Source organism: Chiloscyllium punctatum, chromosome 22 (genome assembly GCF_047496795.1).
Source record: "Chiloscyllium punctatum isolate Juve2018m chromosome 22, sChiPun1.3, whole genome shotgun sequence".
Lineage (NCBI taxonomy): Eukaryota > Metazoa > Chordata > Chondrichthyes > Orectolobiformes > Hemiscylliidae > Chiloscyllium > Chiloscyllium punctatum.
The window spans coordinates 12,347,678-12,368,791 of record NC_092760.1 but is presented as its reverse complement, the minus strand read 5'-3'; the positions used below and the strand labels follow the sequence as shown (position 1 = coordinate 12,368,791).

General features: G+C 46.3%; 1 protein-coding gene across 2 annotated transcripts in view; it reads right to left on the bottom strand.

The window, feature by feature from the left end:
• The window catches only part of LOC140493403 (proline-rich protein 5-like), a 133,701-nt gene extending 113,149 nt beyond the window's left edge, over positions 1-20,552 (bottom strand). The window contains exon 1 of one of the 2 annotated variants that reach the window (XM_072591800.1): positions 20,452-20,552. The gene's annotated coding sequence lies outside the window, so the exon portion shown is untranslated. Of the gene's footprint in view, positions 1-20,123; positions 20,290-20,451 lie in introns of those variants that run through there. The other variant, XM_072591798.1, reaches the window with a different exon arrangement.
• Positions 20,553-21,114: the final 562 nt, after the last annotated feature.

The window sequence follows — 21,114 nt, the reverse complement described above, 5'->3', positions numbered from 1 at the left end:
ATTCAGGAGAAAAGGGTGTGGAGGTGGGTCAGGGTGGGATACTCTTTGGAGGGTCAGTGTGGACTTGATTGGACGAATGACCTCTCTCTGCACCATAGGGATTCTAAGTTACTTCCCAAAAGTGTTGTAAAACGAAGCATAAGACTGAGCCATCTAAAAGGAGATATGGCGGCAGCCAATATCTTGAGAAAAGAAGTAGGTCTTAAAAAGACAGGTACGGTCAAAATGCTAAGAGGTGGACATGGGAAATCCTACACAAATTGAAGGTCCAAACACCAATGGTGAAGCAATTATAACTGGAATGTACAATTAGCCATAATTAGAGAAATCTTGGACAGTTGTGGAACTGATGACAGAGACAGGAGAGGCCATGGAGAGAACTGGAAATAAGGGCGCAAATTTTAAAGTCATTATATTGCTTAACAGGCAGCCAAAGTAGGTCAGCAAGCTCTGAACTGAGAGGTTAATGGGGACTCGCTGCAAATTAAGACATGGACTTGCTTGATCTTTGGAAGACATGTAGGAGGCCAACCAGGAATGACCTGGAATAGTCCAGGCTGGAGCTAGTGAAAGACTAGATGAGTGTTTGAACACTTGAGACGGGGGGGGAGGGGAATGATGGGCAATTCCATTGAGGTAGAAATAGGACAGGATTGAGTGTGGACAGGTCAGGCTATCTTGGTAGGAATGCCATAGCAAGTACCCAATAAGTACTCAACAAAACAGACAGCGAGAGAAAGGTTAGGAAGCTACTCATCACTCATTTCCCCTGAGCTCCTATTGATGTAGAAACCAAACAAATTGCAAATGTTGGCACTATCGAGGCTATAAATAGAAAGCGTGAGTCATGCTGAGCGTGGCACCCTCACCGTCCTGTGTTCTCAGGCCCACGCACAATGGGCTTTATCTTCCAGCCTGGTCTCAAAAGTAGTAACTGCAAGTGCCACATTACAGCGTACGAGAATAGGACCGGATAGTTCGAGTCGTGTAGGAGTTCCGCTCCCTACCACCTCAAGATGCCCTTTTCAAAAAGAAACTGGATGAATGAAAAATGCATTTCATTTAAAAGAACAAACAATTACTGGGACTGCCCCTCTCAGCTCACTGCGTTTATCTGGTGGGCGGCTGAGTCAAAATGGACTAGAAGAGTCCTCGGTTTGGCTTACGGTGTGGGTTGAGAAAGCTCTTCTCACAGTCTAACTGGGCGTAGAGATGTTACGCTTGATCTTGGAGCTAGAGAGGGAGGATAAGGTCAGCTTCGATTGATGCTCCCAGACACTCTTCGGCAGCTGGGTCTGAAAAGCCATGCTCTCCAGAACAGGTACAACTCGGCTGCGATGATACCTGCAGTCGAACGGCCTAGAAACACAGAGAGGGCAGCTCTGATCACCAACAACCCTCCCTTTCCTCCCAGTGAATTGGTGAGATTTGGTGCAATGCCGTTGCCACACCAAGATTTCCTAAAGCTTTCCGGGTTCCATTTTGAATTGTCGACAGTTCTGAGAGAACAGTGAACGCTGGGCCAGACAGAGAGGTCGGACGAATGGCTGAGGATTCAACCACTGCTGTCCTCAGGAGGTTATGACCCCAAAATGTCAACCCACAACCCCGACCCCCATTTTGGAAAGCCATTTTGTTTTTAAACTTTAGCCCATTTGACTCTCAATGGAGATTCGCAATATTGCGCAGCGTACAAAACCAGCCTTTTCCACCATATCATCAGCTTCTCCCTCGATGAGTTAGGGAAGGCCCTCGTCTAGGTGTCTAGGCTTTATATGAATCATTGTCACCAGGGTGAGATATCAGTCTGACCTGGTCCATCCACGTCAACACTGCGGTCAAGGAAGAACAACTTCCTCAGAAGGTGAAGGAGATTCAGCCTGTCCGCAAGGACTCTTTTATAGGATGCCTTCTGAGGTGCATCCGTCTGGATGGACCTCAGCTCGATATGCCAACTGTTCTGCCCAAGATTGCAAGAAACTACAGAGAGTTGTGAACGTAGCCCAGTCCATCACACAAACCAGCCTCCCATCCGTTTATACTTCCCATTGCCTTGGGAAAGCAGCCAGTAGAATCCAAGGCCCTTCCCACCCCATTTATACATTTACCCCATCGGGCAGAGGACACAGAAGTTTGAAAACATGGACCAGCAGATTTAAAACAGCTTCCTTCCTGCTGTTATCAGGCCTTACAAACAGACCTCTCATATATTCGAGCTGATCTTTCTCTGCACCTTCTCTGTAGCTGTAACACTATATTCTGCATTCTGTCTAGTACCCTGATGTGCATAACTAAGATATGATTTGCTGGGATAGCACACAAAACTATACTTCACACAGTATCTCGGCACACATGACAACAGTAAATCAAATCAATGTGTGACCAGCGATAGGCAAGTCTCCATCTTCTGAGCAGACTATTTTATTGATGAGTGATGAAGTGCTGAGAAAATAACAGGCAACGTCCCAATTTTTCCAACCCCAGCTCACTCGGCCTGCAACTACTTTTGGACAACAGCTACAGGTCTGCAACTCAATTACTTCACTCGCACTGCAAATGTGAGAGATCAGCCACTGTAGGCCAAAGACCAAATGACCATGATTACTCAAACTAACACAAACAGGAAGTTAAAAAGGCTAACCAGCAACCAGATGCAAATTTCTATCTGTTTTAGGGATCAGTCTGTTTTAGGGAAAATAAATAATATTTGCCTCAAGCAATCGGCTTTTTTTAAAAAAAAATGAAAGGAACAACGTCCCGGAAGAGTCTGAAAGCTTCATGGCAGGGCAGATTCCAGGCCGAGCTGAACCCAAAAAGACTGGTTTTGACAGAAAGTGCTGCCACTCGAAGACGTTTAGACACACACAAAGTAATCTCTTAGACAATATCATCCTTTAGATTTTCTCACTTTCCCTCCTAAAGGCTTCGGCTCCCAACAACAATATTTACTGTCTGACCCTAGTTGGCCTTGACAAGGTGAGCTGACTTCTTGAACTGCTGCAGCCCATGTGCTGTAGGTAGACCCACAATGTCCCACAAGGGAGGGAATTCCAGGATTTTGACCCAGTGAAGGAACGGTGATATGTTTCCAAGTCAGGACGGTGAGAGGTTTGGAGGGGAACTTGCAGCTGGTGGTGTTCCCATGTATCCGCTGCACTTGTCCTTCTAGGATGAAGTGGTCATGAGTTTCTAAAGTGCTGCCTGAGGACCTCTGGTGAATTTCTGCAGTGCATCTTGTAGACGGTACACACTGCTACTGAGTGTTGGTGGTGGAGGGAGTGAATACTTGTGGATGTGGTGCCAATCAAGTGGGCTGCCCTGTCCAGGAGGGTGCCAAACTTCTCCAGTGCTGTTGGACTGTACTCACCCAGGGCAAGTGGGGCATATCCCATCACCCTCCTGACCTGTGTAAAGGATGGACATGATGTGGGATGAGGAGTTACTCACCGCAGTATCCCTCACCTCTGACCTGCTCTTGTAGCTGTTGTATTTATATGGCTGGTCCAGGTCAGTTTGTGAAGGACCATTGAAGCAAAATGCATTTAGATCCAGTTATCATCATCATCACCGATGGTCCCTCGCAGATGAGGACAACTCTCTTCCACTCTCAGGATGTGTCTGTTGGTGGCAGTACAGACCCCGTGTGGCTACCGCAGGCTCTGTTACACTTAGGACAGATGGGGATGGTGGGAAGGGGTGGGTGGGGTATTGGGGTGGCTGTGTGCTTGGCTTCCATTGTTTCCCCAGACAGCAAGTCTCAAGGTGCTCCACGCCTTCCCGGATGCTGTCCTCCACTTTGGCCAGTGATTCCCAGGTCTCCGTGGGAATGCTGCATTTTGCCAGCGAGGTCTTGAGGGTATCAGGAATTCCTCTGTCCACCTGGGACTCGCCTGCCATTCGGAAGCTGGGAGGAGAGCAGCTACATTTGCCATGAGCTCAGCAACAACCCCCAGCCATTGCATGGGACAGAGAGAGAGAGAGAGAGCCACCCACCAATTTGAGAACAACCAGGCTGTTGGAGCACATGGAATCCCCACTGAGGCGCTGAAGTATGGATCCAATAATAGGACAGATAAGGCTCTAGTAGCGAGTGAAGATATTAACATTCAAATCTGGCTGTTCAGATCTGAGAGAAACACTTCCTCACATAACAAACAGTAGACTTTGAAAATCTATTAACCCGAGGTTTGACATTTTGAGAGAGGGTGTGCTTAGGGACACGACTGCTGCACGGGTTCCAAACCACTCTCCATGCTGGCTTGGAACAGCACGGCCTTCCCTTCACTCTCTCCGGGTCAAAATCCAGGAACTTCCTGGATCAGCATTGTGTGTTGATCTGCAGCACACAGACTGTCAGCTGGACCAGACTTTAGTGAAGACGTTACAAAGTTGACAGGCTATTGCACTCAGTGGCATCTCACACTAAATCCATATCCAGGGGGCTTCCACCTCGACAAGGACAGTGGTAAAAATTAAATTGTATATCAAAGTGGATGGTCAGCGACAAAACACATGATTCCCAATCCTGACACTCTGGGGAATGACTCCAGATTGGATTATTTTTCCTTCTGGAATAAGCAAAAACAAAAGAAGAGTTCAGACCAAAAAAAAGACAAACTGGACTTACAAGGGGCAACACTGAAAACTGAACACAGTGCTCCTTTTTGTCATAGATTACACACACACACACACACAGACACCTTACTGAGACTCAATCAAATTCAACAATGTGTATTGTTACTAGACCTCTCCAATCAAGACCCTACCCCCAGCTTTCTGTTCTCAAGTACGTCACCAACTCCCACCACCCCCCACCCCAAACACCCCAACACCTGCCGGACGGTGAAGATGCACATTCTCCCCGTGTCTGCGTGGGTTTCCTCCGGGTGCTCCAGTTTCAGCCCACAATCCAAAGATGTACAGGTTAGGTGGATTGGCCATGCTAAGTTGCCCCATAGTGTCCAGGGATGTGTAGGTTAGGTGCATTAGTCAGGGGTAAGTGTAGAGTTATAAGGTAGGGGGATGGGTCTGGGTGGGTTACTCTGAGGGTCAGTGTGGAGTTGTTGGGCTGAACAGCCTGTTTCCATGCTGTAGGGAATCTAGGATTCTACAAGCTCTTCAAAACCATCCACACTGCACCTCGCTTTCCCACCTCATTGCGACGTGTTCAATCCACTTACTGCCCTGCCCTGCCTTCCAACCACAGAGCCACATCTCGGGCAAACCTCCTGAACAATATTCAGCAACAGATATCCTTCTGGATCAAGGATTGGGGAAAACACAGCATTTCACCAATAAGCACCTTCTGTCAAAAACAGCAAGTTTTGAACTACAGGGTGAGAGAGTGATTCCTGTTAAAACAGGGTCAGAACAGGCCAGGGCTTATGCCTGAAACGTCGACTCTCCTGCTCCTCGGATTTTGCCTGACCTGCTGTGCTTTTCCAGCACCACACTCTGGACCCAGGGCTCCTGCGTAGCCAATCTCCATCACTCAGGCCTCGGGAGAAACCCCTTTGATTTGCTTGTGGACAGACACAAACAATACATTCCAAACGAGTGCTGCAAACTAGGTTGGGAGATTAATCACCTTAGACTCAGCAAATGAGGTGGCATTTCTGGGGATTTCCATTTATTAGGCACAATATTAAAAGGATCCCAGAACCGAGGAGGGTAGACAGAGTTAGAGTATGATTGGTCATGATGCAATTTTGACAGCTCCTCGTGTTCCTAATTACTGAAAAGCATTGGGGCAACAACCATGCAGGCCTTCCCATAACATCCCACTTGCTAATATTCCTCAGTATCATTCCCCATCGCTGGCAACGTTTACAACCGACTTTCCCTTATCAGCCTTATCTCAGTAATGCCAGTCAGAAAGTCAAAACCAGGTCAAACATAATCCGGAAACTCACCAGATCGTCATGGGGAGCAGCAACTGGAACAGCGTCTCCAGTTCACTCTGGTACAGAACGCTGTTCTCCTCATTCCCCAACCACAACAGAGTACATAGCTCAACAGTACCATGAGAATGGTGTCAGAAATACTCACTCCTGAGTGGCTTCCAGTGTTGTCCCACATTATCTTACCTATCGTTCATCGCCATTGCACTCTGTGAGATGGAGAAAGGTCATTAGCAAACCTTACAAAGTGTGTGTTTTTTTTAAAAAAACCCACTAAGAATGCTCTCAAGGTCGCAGCAGTCATTCTGTGAAAGAGCTATCAATATCCCCACAGCAGGTATCAACCGACCAGGGAGAATCATGGGAGAATCTCAAAGAACCAACAACTGACCAATGACCAGCAGCAGAGCGCCTTAGTGTTAGCCTCCTACAAAGACAGCACTCAACTGAATCCACACAAGAAATGGTCAATACTCTGCGACTGGAATGTAAAGGATGACCTAAAGTGTGATTGTGATCACAAGTCATAGACCACCAACCTACACAATGAGATGTGCTCTTGGCGGTACCTTATTTCTCCACACGACCCATCAGAGGGCCATTGAATGGACAGCCACACTAGACACACCATTACATAGCTTTTCCTAGCTTTGTGTAGTATAATATTCAGTGCTGTCTGTCATTGCTCGTCATAAATCTCGGCCATCTAATATTCCATTACTCAATGAAGATGATAGTACTCACTGTAAACCAGGCTCAGTGGTTAGCACTGCTGCCTCACAGCGTCAGGGACCTGGGTTCGATTCCAGCCTCGGGCGACTCTCTGTGTGGAGTCTGCACATTCTCCCCATGTCTGCGTGGGTTTCCTCCAGGTGCTCCGGTTTCCTCCCACAGATGTGCAGCTCAGGTGAATTGGCCATGCTAACTTGCCCATAGTGTTAGGTGCATTAGTCAGGGGTAAATATAGGGTCTGGGTGGGTTACTCTTCAGAGGGTCAGTGTGGACTTGTTGGTCCAAAGGGCCTGTCTCCATATTGTAGGGAATCTAATCTAATCCTACTGATTATTTAAAAATCTCATTGAGGACTACCCTACTCCTCAAGGTATAATAATTTATTGTATGCAAAAAAGATCTCACAACTTAATATATAGCTCACTGCTTGCGGAATAATGTCTCCCATCCCACTATCAATGTCCCATTATTCCTCACATATCTCACCAGGTTTACTTCAATCCAATACAGCACTGTGCACTCACTGCTGGCTCGATAGGATTCCACTGTATAGTATAATCCACTGCTCCTTGTGTAAATATTCCACCAATCTTTGAATAATATCCCATGGCTAGTTATAAAATATATTTCATTGCTTGAGATACAATATTCTACTGTCTCAGAAAGGCCATCACTGCCAAGGCTGGCATTGTTGTCCAATGCCTAGTTACCAGAGAGTAAAGTGGTGATGAGCTTTATTCCTGAAGGTACTCCCATGACGCTTGTACACGGACACTATCAACTTTCCAACGCAATGTTTTACTGGGACCCTGGGAGGGTGCATGTGCCTTGTTCCATCCTTTCGACCCGAGGGGATTAAAGTTAGAAAGACTCGGCAGCACAGCTTGCTGGATGATGAAGGGCTCTTGATCGCGATCAGGATTGCATTACAAAACACAGCCAATGATGGAACCCTATGGCATGGAGCGTAGTGGCCCACATCGCTGCATCTTCCCTTTGGGAAATCTCAACTTGTGCAGAATATGCTGCACTCTCTACGCTGTTCCCCGTGTGGAAATGGAAGGAATGAATCCTTACAGTGAAGGCAATTGCTACACACAATCAACAGTGCACCTTCGGTTTTACATAATTCGAGACACACTTCCTTCTGTGGCCTGTGGAAATTGTGCAGCAGAGCTAAAACCACTGGCAATTCTGTCCCTATTCTAGGACTTGTTGGGAAGCATGGTTCAAATAAGTAATCTTATTTTGACAGCTGCTTTCTGAACAACAAGTATTTAATTGTGACATATATCCTTACAAGGAAATAAGCCAGAGGATATGAGGAGGTAGTGCAGTGAGAGCAGATCTTGTTTAGACACACACACCTCCCTCTTAAATCTTCCTCAGAGCTTCTCCTTGTTTCAGCAAGCCACAAAAGGGACAGGCACATCCAGAGGAAGGTATTACTCAGGTTATAGCATCTTCAAGTGTAAATACCAGCAAACGGCAGGCTGAAGAAAGAGCTGCTGAGAAACATTCTCTCACAAAAAACGCTGAAAATCTGCAGGAAACAAGGTGCTAAAACTACATCACTCCCTAGCTTCGATTTCTTGTCACCCCACCAACTCCATCTGTGGTAACTGCTCATTCAGCTCTTACACCCACCCTCTGGCTCTTTGATCGCCTTTATACTTCACTCCTGATCAATGAAAATCCACTTGTGGGTCCCCAAGTCTACAATTATAGTGATCACCTTCGCTCAGGCACGGCCTCTCAATCTGTTAAGGACACTGTCACTGCTGGTTTCCCACGAAGGTCAATGTTTCCTGTTGTACTCTCCAACCACACTCCAGAAGCCCAACACCATCCAGGACAAATCGGTTCCTCCAGTGGCACCACGCCCATCGTCTTAAACACTGGCTTCCTTCACCGCTGATGCACACAACGGCCGCAGCGTGTACGGTTGACGAGACTGCACTGCAACTCTGCAGCAAGGCTCCCTCCAAGTCCACAACCTCTACCATCTCCAAGGACAAGGCCGGCAGATAGATGGGAACACCACAGCCGGCAAGGTCCCCTCCATACCACTCACCAACCTAACTCGGAACTATGTCACCGTTTCTTCACTGGGTCAGAATCTTGGAAGTCCCTCCTTCATGCTGCAGTGGGTGTCTCTACACCCCAGGGAGTGCAGGGGTGGTTCAAGAAGGCAGCACTTTCTTAAGGGCAACTAGGGATGGGTAATACACATTAGCGATACCCTCCTCCCTTTGAATGAAAAATAACATCCAGTCTGTCACTATTATTCTCTTTAAGGCTCTTTAAAAGGTGCCATCGTTTGCCAATATCATGCCTCTTTGCTCCTGAACTTGCTGCTGGAATCCCTTCTTTGGTCCTGTTGGCAAGACCAGGGTCAGGACTGGTTTGAGTCGTGAGCTGCATCATCTGTGGCTGTGGCCCTCAATTTCCCTGCAGTTCTTTGGTACAATAATACCCTCAATCCAGCTCATTCCCTCGTTTCTGGGGACTACCCCCCTAGCTGGATCCAGCCGAGCCCAATCGCAAGCAGCCAGCATACTGACAGTGACATTTTCTCTTCCTAATTCCAAATTAGAAGTTTTGCTGGCCTCCTCCTCTTTATTATTTATAAATCACTCCTCAGCGCAGCTCCACAGACCTGAGCGTCTCTGAAATGCTGATGATATCTGATTACACCTCTCTGCTGCTGGGAGGTGACCTGTTCATCGTCAACTTATCACCAGCTACAACTCCCTCTAATGTAGCCTCTTGAAAAACCAAAGCTACCGCATTTGTAACCCTGTTGTAAACCCGTACTCATTGATTCCATCACTCTCCAGCATCTTAAGTAAAAGGAAGAATTGTGCATGCTGTGAACTTTGAAACAAGCAAAATAGAAATTCCTGGAGAAGCTCAGTGCGTCTGGCAGCATCTGCAGAGAGAGACATTCAGCGGATATTGAGCCCGAGGTCACCGAACGCAAACATTAACTCTGCTTTCTCTTTCCACAGATGTTGCCAGACCGGTCGAGTTTCTCCAGCCACTTCTGTTTCGATTTCACTCTCCTGAGTTTCTTCGGTTGAGTGGACTCCAGTACTCAGTAAGACCCTTGAGCCCAGCTTCAGACTTCCCAGCGCCAACGATTTTCATTTGTGCAATTTTACCTACTTCTGCCGTTATCCCGTCTCGGCCGAAGTGCTTGATACAGATTACTAGAGTCAGTTTTCCCAAACCCTCCCTCTCTGGCCCTCCCTCCCCGATGTGTATCCTTCTGTGCTTCAGAATCTGACACACAGCCCTCAGCCACCTCCATCTCTGGTGAACTGGCCACTTGGACTCTCCAAATCCTCTCTCCCCTCTGTCCCTCAGACCCAACATCCCAACACAGGTTTCACACAGCTCACTTAGTCTCTTTTCCGCAGCTGTTGCTACCTTTACCGCGTTTTGTGAAGACCTTTTACTTTAAAATGTGAACAATGTCGTACAACCGCGACTTGTTGGCACTGTGCTAATAATAAATGGTAATTCCCTTGGAGAATACAATACCTCAAATAAATGAAAGCATTTTCAATGCAGCAAGGAGAAAGTGAGGAACTGCAGATGCTGGAGATCAGAGTCGAGAGTGTGGTGCTGGAAGAGCACAGCAGGTCAGGCAGCATCCGAGGAGCAGGAGAATCGATGTTTTGGGCATAAACCCTTCATCAAGAATTCCTGATGAAGGTCTTATGCCCGAAACATCGACTCTCCTGCTCCTCGGATGCTGCCTGACCTGCTGTGCTCTTCCAGCGCCACACTCTCGACCATTTTCAATGCGGTCCCTGTTTTGAACAACAAAAAAAAAGAGACCTGACAATTTCTGAACATACCCGCACAACACCATGATTGTTAAAGTTTTAGATAACCTAAGCACAGCACATAATCACAGAAACGACTCCGGCTCTTAAAACGGGACAATTAACAGAATTTGTTTGATTATATGTTCTGCTCACGTCAAGCCCTGCCCAACCAACCTGGCCCCAAAACATCAATTCAAGACAGGCAGTCAGCAGGACCCAGAGGAACAGGTGACAGCAATATGAGAACATAAGAGTTAGGATCAGGAGTGGGCCATCTGCAACCCCCCCCCCCAACCCCACCCTCGAGTCTACTCCACCATTGAACAAGATCATGGCTGATCTTCACAGACTCCGTTCCATTTGCTTGTCCACTCATCATAACCCTTAACTCGGTAAAAACAATAACTGCAGATGCTGAAAACCAAATACTGGATTAGTGGTGCTGGAAGAGCACAGCAGTTCAGGCAGCATCCAACGAGCAGCGAAATCAACGTTTCGGGCAAAAGCCTTTCATCAGGAATAAAGGCAGTGAGTCTGAAGCGTGGAGAGATAAAGAGCTTCAGAGCAGAGGAAATGACCTGGGAGTTGCAGTGGGAGATGGACTCCCTGAGATTCTTGTAGAGAGGGGAGGAAAACTTCTTCAAGGCAGGCATCCTTGCAAGAGGATTCGCAGTAATCTAGCTTTGCCATAAAACATCCAATGAGGCAGCCTCAACCTCTTCCCTGGGCAGGGAACTCCACAGATTCACAACGCTCTGGGTGAAACAAGTTCCTCCCCAACTCAGTCCGAAATCTGCTCCCCCATATTTTGAGGCTGTGTCCCCTTGTTCTCGTTTCACCGGCCAGTGGAAACAACACCCCCCCCCCCCCCCAGCTTCTCTCTTACCTTTTCTCTTCATAATTTTTTATATTTCTATAAAACCCGCCTCATTCTTCTAATTATAAATGAGTACAGTCCCAGTTGATTCGATCTCTCCCCATAAGCCAACCCCCTCAACTCCAGAATCAATCAAGTGACCCTCCTCTGCACCCCCTCCAGTGCCAGGACATCCTTTCCCAAGTAAGAACAGCAACACCAGGACTCAACACAGCTGCTGTATAACCTCCTTGTTTTTAAACTCCATCCCTCTAGCAATGGAGGACAATATTCCATTTGCCTTTTTAATTACCTGTTGTACCTGCAGACCTAACTTCTGTGATTCATGCACAGGGACACCCAGGTCCCTCTGCACAGTAGCACACTGCAATTTTTCACCATTTATATAATGGATGATCTCACATTTATCATCTCACCGTACTCCATCTGACAGACTCTTGCTCACCCCCTTAACTGAGACAGGCAGTCAGCTGCAGCTGGAAGAGGAGGACAGAGGGGATACCGAGACAGGCATTCTGAAGGTAACCAGGAGCCGTGGCATCACAGGGACTCTGTGTGGTAGACGAGTACGCGGAATAGGGAGGAGGGTAAATACCTCAGGGGGGAAACTAAGAAAAAATAAAAAGTGATACCACATGAAAGCTGTGAGTTAATTATCTGCAGAGTAAGAGCTGCTAGGGACTGTGTAGAGTGCTGATATTGAGAAAAACATTTTGTTTTAAAAGAAAAAGACAACCTGTAATTAACTAGCTTAATTTTTTTGGGACACTAACTGAATCACAGAAACCTTACAGTGCACACAGTGACCACTAGACCATGTTGTCTGCACTGGCTCTTCAAATCAGCAGCATGACGTAGTATCATTCACCATCACCCTGCACCCCAACTCCATTGTAATTAACCTCTCAATACCCTCAATTGAACCTGCCTCCACCAGGTTCCAGGCAGTGCATTCTAGACCCTAATCAGTCACAGTGTGGAAACTTCTTTCCTCTCAATACACGTGCTCCTTTCGCAAATCACTTTAAATCTATGCCCTTTTGCTTTTTGATTCTTATACAACTCGAGATTGTTTCTCCGTATCCCCTCTATCCAGGTCCCCACAATTTTGAAAACAGACTTCATCTTTGTCTTTGTCGCCCCCCCCCCCCCCCCTCAGGGAGAACAATCCCAACTTCTACAATCTCAGAGGTGAAGGTTCTCATCCTTGAATCTATTCACAAAAATCCTCTTTTGTATGTTGCCTAACCCAGTCATATCCTTCCAGTAACGTGGTGCCCACATCTGTACTCAATACTCCAGCCGAGTTCGAACAAGTGTCTCATACACATTCAACATCACCTCCTTCGTCTTGCACTTAACACCCTAATTAATAAAGCAGAGGACCCTGTATGCTTCAATAATTGCTCTTTCCATCTGTCCTGCCACCTTAAATGACCTGTGCACATATATACCAAGGTACCTCTGTGTGTGCACCCTTTAGTTTATATTGTCAGCCTGAGTTCTAACGACCAAATACATCATCTCATATTCTTCTGCATTAGACATCTTCCTCCATTTATCCTCCCATTATCCCAACTAGTCAAGGTGCTTTTGGAATTTCACACTGTCCTCTGAACGGTTTACAGTTCGTCTAACTTCAGCGTCATCTGCAAACTTTGAAATTGTCATTCTTTTGCCAAAATCCAGATCATTAATATAAATTAGGAAAAACATGGGCCTCAATGCGGAACTCCATCACTAACCTTCCTCCAGCCTGAAATATACCCATTGACAATAATTCTCTGGTTTCTATCATTCAGCCAATTTTGTATCCACTTTGGCACAGTCCCTTTTATTCCATGATCTATAACTTTCCTCACAAGACTGCAGTGTGGCACTGTTACAAAAGCCTGTGTATAATAAATCAACAGCATTATTCTGACTGATCCTTCCTATTACCTCTTCTAAAACAATAGCAAATCTAGTTTTTTTATTCACTCACAGCATGTGGGCATCTCTGGCTATGCCAGCATTTATTGCCCATCTCAAATTATCCAGCAACAGCCACACATTGCTGTGGGTCTGGAGTCACATGTAGGTCAGACCAGGTAAGGATGGCAGTTTCCTTCCCTCAAGGACAATGGTTTCAGCTCTGAAGAAGGGTAACATTAACTCTGATTTCTCTCCACAGAAGCTGCCAGACCTGCTGAGCTTTTCCAGCAATTTCTGTTTTTGACAATGGTTTCATGGTCATCATTAGATCTCCAATTCCAAATTCTTGTTTGAATTCAAATTCTACCATGGCAGGAGATCCCCAGAACATTAGCTGGGTTTCTGAATTAATAGATTCGTGACAATGCGACTAGGCCATCGTACAATCGCCCCTTTAGAAATCCATGCTGATGCTTCCTAATGTACCTACCTCTTTATCTCCCTATTTTATCCTAATAACGGTTTCTAGAAACTTCCCCACTGCGGACTGGTGTGTAATTGTTCAGCTTGCCCTAACTATCTTTTCTGAACAATTCTCCAGTTTTCTGGCACCTCCCTTGAGTCTAGGGAAGACTAAGTGTCCTGCAATTTCCACTCTCTCATCCTTCAGTAGCCTGAGGTACACCTGACCTGGGGTTCCGATGTCTTGTCAGCTTTAAGTACCAACAGCTTATCCAATGCTGCCTTCTTATCAGTTTAGAACTCTTTTACTAAACACTTTTTTGCATTCTCATTTCCTTCTCAGTCACCATGGCCTGGGAATCATCTCCTTCCTTTAGTGAAGACAAATGCAAGGCATTAATGCCTTAGCTATGTCTTCTAAGACAACGTATAAATCTTCTTTTTGGTGCCAAATCATCCTTACTCTTACTTTACCACTCTCTCACTAGCAAAGTGCTTGTAGCAGACTTGGAGATTCACTTTATTTTGGCTGCTAGTGTTTTCTCCTAACTCCTCTTTGCTTTTCTATCGTTTTCACAATTCCTCTGTGATTCTCTAAGTGAGGTTAGTGACTGGTAATTTCATTATTTATTTTATTCTTAAGTGGTAAAGTTGCTTTATTTAAAATTTAACCACATAATTAATTACTTCATTGAGACACAATAAAGATGGCAGTGTCGAGAGTGTGTTGCTGGAAAAGCACAGCAGGTCAGGCAGCATCCGAGAAGCAGGAGTAGCGACATTTTGGGCAGCAGCCTGATGCAGGGCTTTTCCAGCAACATATTCTCGGCTCTGGTCTCCAGCATCTGCAGTCCACACCTGCTCCACAATAAAGAAGGCAGGGCAGGTGATGCGTCGTGACTGCAGAATGTGGGAGTTCCTGGAAGCCAGTGTGATACAAGGGGAACACATCCACAGTGTTTGCAGCTTGAATAGTTTCAGCTCAGCGTTTATGAGCCAGAGGTGGAATTACAGACCCTGTGACACTTCAGGGAGGGTGAGAATGAGCAGCACAGCACCACAGTGGTGAGCACTGCTGCCTCACACTGCCAGGGATCTGGGTTCGATTCCAGCCTTGGGCGGCTGTCTTTGTGGAGTTTGCACATCCTCCCTGAATCTGCGTGGGCTTCCTCCCGGTGCTCTGGTTTCCACCCACAATGCAAAGATGTGCAGATTAGGTGGACTGGCTGTGCTAAATTGGGGTGTATGGCCTAGGGAAGTGGAGCTAAATGGATTAGCCATGGGAAAACACACAGATATGGGATAGGGTTTTTGGAGGGTCAGTGCAGACTTGATGGGCTGAATAGCCTCTTTCAGCACTGTAGGGATTCTATGATTCTAAAGTACCTGGACACTTTATTCCGGGAAGGGGCACACTCTCTAGGATAGGGTCTACTGGTTTGGCCAGGGAAAGGAGGCAGCAACTGTGACTGAGGCAGCTAAGAGGATCCAGCAGCGCAACTGTCCAAACGGTTCAAGGTCCTTTCAGGAGAAAGTGAGGAATGCAGATGCCGAAGAATCGAGAGTGTGGTGTTGGAAAAGCGCAGCAGGTCAGGCAGCATCCAAAGAGCAGGGGAGTCGACGTTTCGGGCATAAGCCCTTCATCAAGTTGCTGCCTGACCTGCTGTGCTTTTCCAGCATCACACTCCCAATTCTCGAGACTCTTTCAGCTCGTTTGGATGAGGGTCAGGCCTGCAAAAGGGATGTACTAACTGAACAGAATTACAAGGAGCCATTCACCCAGGAGGAGCACAAATCAGAGCAGATGCAGTACGGGACAACATTCGGTGAAGGAGACCAACTCTGGTTTCTGCAGCAAAGATCAAGAATCCCGAAGGCTGCATTGCCTGCCTCAATGCTAGGGTTTGGCCCAATCTCTTTCGAGCTAGAGAGGAACCTACAGTTGAGGGGGGTTTGGGGAGGGGGGGTGGGGGGGGGGGAAGTCCAGGTTATGGAGATCCACACCAAGCACCAACGACCCAGACAGGACAAAGTTTTGCACGGTTGATAATGTGGAGCCATGCACAAAATTAGCAAACAGAACCTCCAAAAGGGACATTAATAATTTAAACTCAAGAGATGGCTGATCAATTGAGCAGGTATTTTCCAGCGATATTTCCCCATCAGACACAGCTGTAGATCAAGAAATGAATGGAAGGAGCAACTCAAGAAAATAACAATCATTCGGGAAACGGTAAGGCCATGTGACCATAAGATGGAGGATCATACCTAGACCACTCCAGGCCATCTGGCCTGCTCTGCCATTCAATCAGATCCCGGTCGATGTCACTTTCTCACCTTAGCCCCTAAACCCTTGCTTTCTTTACTGATTAAAAAGTTGTCTGTCTCAACGAGGAATGACTCAGCCTTACACCTCTCAGTGGTAAAGCAGTCCACAATTCTCAGAGAGAATTTCTATCTCATCTCTGCCTTAAATGTACAACCACTTAATCGGAGATTACGTCCTCTGATTGTAGACTCTTCCATAAGGGGAAAACGACCTCTCCGTATCGACCTTGTCAAGTCACCTGCAGAATCATCTTCTAAACTCCAATGAGTACAAACCCACCCTACATAACATCTCTTTGCAACACACTAACTACTATCAACCCAATGAACTTTCTCCAGACTGCCTCCAATGCCAATATATCTTTCCTTAGTTAAGGGATGTAAAATTGTTTCCAGTATTCTGGCTATGTTCTGACTAATGCCTCCTGCATTTTTTGCAAAACCTCCCTGCTATTATGCCCCATTCCATTGGAAACAAAGACCAACATTCCACTAGCCTTCCCTGTTACCCGCTGAAGTTGCACGCTAGCATTTTGTGACTCATGGACAAAGACTGCTAAATCCCTCTGTTCTGTAGCTTTCTGCAGCATTTAAATAATATTCAGCTCCTCTATTCCTCTTGCCCACAGTGCAACGCCTCACATTTTCCCACAGTACATGCCATCCGCCAAGATTTTTTCCCCCACTTGCTTAACCTGACTGCATCCCTCTGCAGCCTCTCTGTATCATCCTGACAGTGAGGAAATTGTTCAAATTGCAGGCTGACAAATCCCCAAAACCTGAAGGACTTCATCCTCAGGCCAGTATTGGTCTTCATTTCCTTAGATTCATCAAAGATTCTAATAGACTGCAAAATAGTGAATGTCACTCCTTTATTCAAACGCGAAGTGAGAGGGGAAAAAGGCGGGGGGGGGCGAGAAAAGAAAGAGAGAGGGGCAGAGGAAAAAAGAGAGAGGGGCAGAGGAAAAAGAGAGAGAGAGGGGCAGAGGAAAAAAGAGAGAGAGGGAGAGAAAAAGAGAGAGAGGGGAGATGAAAAAAGAGAGAGGCAGAGGAAAAAAGAGAGAGAGGGAGAGGAAAAAAGAGAGAGAGGGAGAGGAAAAAAGAGAGAGAGAGGGAGAGGAAAAAAGAGAGAGAGAGGGAGAGGAAAAAAGAGAGAGAGAGGGAGAGGAAAAAAAAAGAGAGAGAGGGAGAGGAAAAAAAAAAGAGAGAGGGAGAGGAAAAAAGAGAGAGAGGGAGAGGAAAAAAGAGAGGGAGAGGAAAAAAAGAGAGGGAGAGGAAAAAAAAGAGAGAGAGGCAGAGGAAAAAAAGAGAGAGGCAGAGGAAAAAAGGAGAGGGAAAAAGAGAGAGAGAGAGGCAGAGAGGGAAAGAAAGAGTGAGGGAGAGGAAAAGGGAGAGGGATGAAGAGAGAGAGTGAACAGGAAGCTTAGCAGTTGTCATAGGCAAGACCCTGGAAGCTATTATTAAAGCAAACATTCTGGAACAGCACAAGGTAATTGGTCAGAGTGAATATGAGTTATTGAAATGGAAATCATGCGTAAACAATCCCTTGAACCTCTTTAAGGAAGTGACATGCCATTGATAAAGTAGAAACGGTTGATGTACTGCTCTTAGATTTCCAAAAGGCATTTAATTAAGATGTTACCTTAACGTTTATGGCAGAAAATGAAAGCTCACATCGTAAGGAGGAATATTGACATGTTAATACCAAAGTAACAGATTGAAGATTGGCCAGCTAACAGGAAAGAGTCGACCTAACTCATTCAGTTTCCAGTTGGCAAGCTGCCATAGAGTCATACAGCACAGAAACAGACCTTTTGGTCCAAACAGGTCATGCTGGACATAATCCCAAACTAAATGATTCTCACCGGCCTGCTCCTGGCCCATGTCCCTCCAAACCTTTCCTACTCATGGATTAATTTAAGTGCCTTTTAAACATTGTAGCTGTGCCCACATCCACCACTTCCTCTGGAAGATGGAGCAGTGTGCCACCCAAAACAATTTTTTACAACTATTGTAAATTATTTACGTGAAGGGACCGAAGCCATGGTAGCTAAATTTTCAGATGTCCAAATGAAATACAGAAGCTATAACCAGATTTAGATCGGTTAAGTGAATGCGGAAAGAGCTGATAAATGGAAAATGATTTGGGAAAGTGTAAAATTGCCCATTTTGATTGAGAAATGAAAATTATCTGACTAGTGAGAAGTTGGGTATCCTAATACATGAATCACAAAAGGTTAGTGTGTGGAAATTAGGAAAGCTAATAGATTGTTGTTATTTAATGTGAGGGGAATTGACTACAAAGTTAAAGCAGTAACACTTTTTCAGTACAGGGCACAGATGAGACCCCAACTGGATCACAGTGTACAATATTAGTCCTTATGTAAGGAAGGATGTAAACACATAGGAAGATGTTCAGAGAGATTTACTCGATAGATAACTGGATAGGGTGAGCTGTTATTTGGACACAGCGGCCCGAATCCACTTGAGCTGAGAACAGAAAAGGGGTGATCTGAGTGAAACAGTTAGAACGCTAAGTGGTCTTGACAAGATGCGTGCGGAAAGAATATTTCCTCCTTTTGGAGAATCGAGAACTGTTTCAAGAAAAATAAGGGGGTGCCCATTGAGTGAGAATGAGAGTTTATTTCTGACAGAGATCTTGAGCTTTTGGAATTCTCTTCCTCCCAAGGGGCTGGAAGTCAGTTCCTTAAATATTTCGAAGGCAGAGGTAGGCAAATTTGTGGTAAGTAAGAGGATGAGAAGTGAGCGGGATTATGGAGTGTTTTTGGTCAGCCTTGATCTTATTGAATGACAGAGTGGGCTCAAGGGACTGAGTCCTCTACTCCTGCTCCTAATTCATGTATCTATGTGTTATACCATACCCTCCAGCTATTAAATTCAGCAAAAGTGTGAGGTACCACTGCCAGCACAGTTAAAACATAACCCAAAACTTCATGACTCATTTGCAACCTCCACTTAGTAATGTGTCAGTTGCACTGCTTTAAATAACAATGGAAAAACTATATCACAGATTAACTTCACACGTGACATTATTTGTAGGTTCAGGTTAGGACAGGCTGGATAGGCTGGGACTTTTTTTGCCCCTGGGGTGTCAGAGGGATGTAGATAGGGTGAATAGCCAAGGATAGGGGAGTCCAAAAGTAGAGGGCATGGGTTTAAGGAGAGAGGGGGAACAGATCTATAAAGGGACCCAATGGGCAACTTTTCCACACAGAGGGTGGTGTGTATATGGAACGAGCCGACAGAGAAGGTGGGGGAGGCGGATACAGTTACAAAATTGAAAAGACATTTGGACAAGTATGTGAAGAGGAAAGGTTTAGAGGGATATGGGCCAAACACAGGCAAGTGGAATTAGTTGAGTTTTGGACAGAGGGTCTGTTTCTGTGCTGTATGCCTCTCTATAAATCAAAGTTGTGTGTAATGTGCGCACGTAGATGCGACACAGTGTGTTTGTGTGTGTCAGAGTGTGGCATGTGAGAGTGTATGTGTTAAAGAGATGAGATAACAGGCATTCCTGATGAAGGGATTATGCCCGAAATGTCGATTCTCCTGCTCCTGGGATGCTGCCCGACCTGCTGTGCTTTTCCAGCATCACACTTTTGACTTAAAGAGATGAGAGGGGCCTCACTTGGGTGAGTGATATTGTGTGTATTCACCACTAAATGGGGGAATGTGTGAGGGAGGGAGAGACAGTACACATGAGAGCCTCTGTCTATGTCTAAGAGGGGGGTAAGGGTGTCAGATGGGGGGGGGGGAAGCAACCCATACATCACTACCACTTGCTCTAGTTGGGGTCATCACAGTATCCCCTCACGTGGGTAAATAAGAGAAGTGCTGACTCTCTGTGCACAGGACGAGGGGGGGGTGACCTGGGAAACTCTGAGCAAAGTCAGAGCAGTAAAACCCAAACACGAGTAGTTGGGGGAAAGGACTAGAATTAGACCAGAGAGAGAGAGAGAGAGAGAAAAGTCCCCTCAAAACCAGCAATTTTGCACACCCAGAGTGTCCTGCCCTCCAGCAGGAACTGAACAGTCGTTGAGAACGACCACTTACCCCTGGATATGTTGGCAGCTTGTTCCGCGTTGAGACAGCAGGGGACAGGAGGAGGATTTGAAGAGGCGAGCTGTTCGAGGGGGAGGGTGGAGAGCCAGGCACTAACTATTGGGACTGACGCCTCTCTGCTGCCTGCAGCCTCTCTTTATACACAGCTCAGGCTGGGTCGCCCTGGTGGGAGGTGTACACTTGGAATGACACTGTCGGAGTAAGTTGCGGCTGGTTCTCTCTCTCTCTCTCTCTCTGTTTGGGGCAGCCCAGACAACTCGTTGGATCCAATCCAACACTTTGGTCATTACAAAAAAAAATACAAGTGAGAGAAACAAACCTCAAGGCAGTTTCTTTCTTGAAATTCATCATCCATCCTCCCCTCCCTGGGGGGGAGAGGTACTGGAATTGAACCACCCGCTGGCTCACTCTCTCGGTGCGATGGGCGCACAAACTGCATTTAGGTAGTGCCCTTGGGGATGTCACAGTGGTCGGGCGGAAGCAGGACCATTCGGCCCCACCCGGTCTAGCTCCTTCACCTTCACGACTGTGAGATGAACCACTTTGTACAAACTCCACATTGACAGTCACCCGAGGCTGGGACTCGAACCCGGGTCCCTGAGCCTGTGGTGCTAACCACTGAGCCACCGTGACACCCGAGTGCCCAGCTCGTCAGCGTAGTACTACTTGGAGTCTGGTCACTTTTCTAATGTTTTTTTTTAAGAAACAGGGTACTGAGCTAGTGACCATAGCCCAGGAATAAGACATTGGTCAGGGGCACCATGGAAATAGCCCCATTTTCAAACTGCAAGTTGATTTCCATTCATCCATAACCTATTTCAGCTGAACAGGAACTGGAGTGTTCACCTGGAGTTCAGGGCAAGGATGTTACCAGGCACATCACCCTGAAACAAGGGCAAAGGGACTGGACAAACACTATATTTAAACTCCTAACTTCAACATGACAATCAAGCAGGTGAAAAGAGGTAGGTAGTGTCAGCAT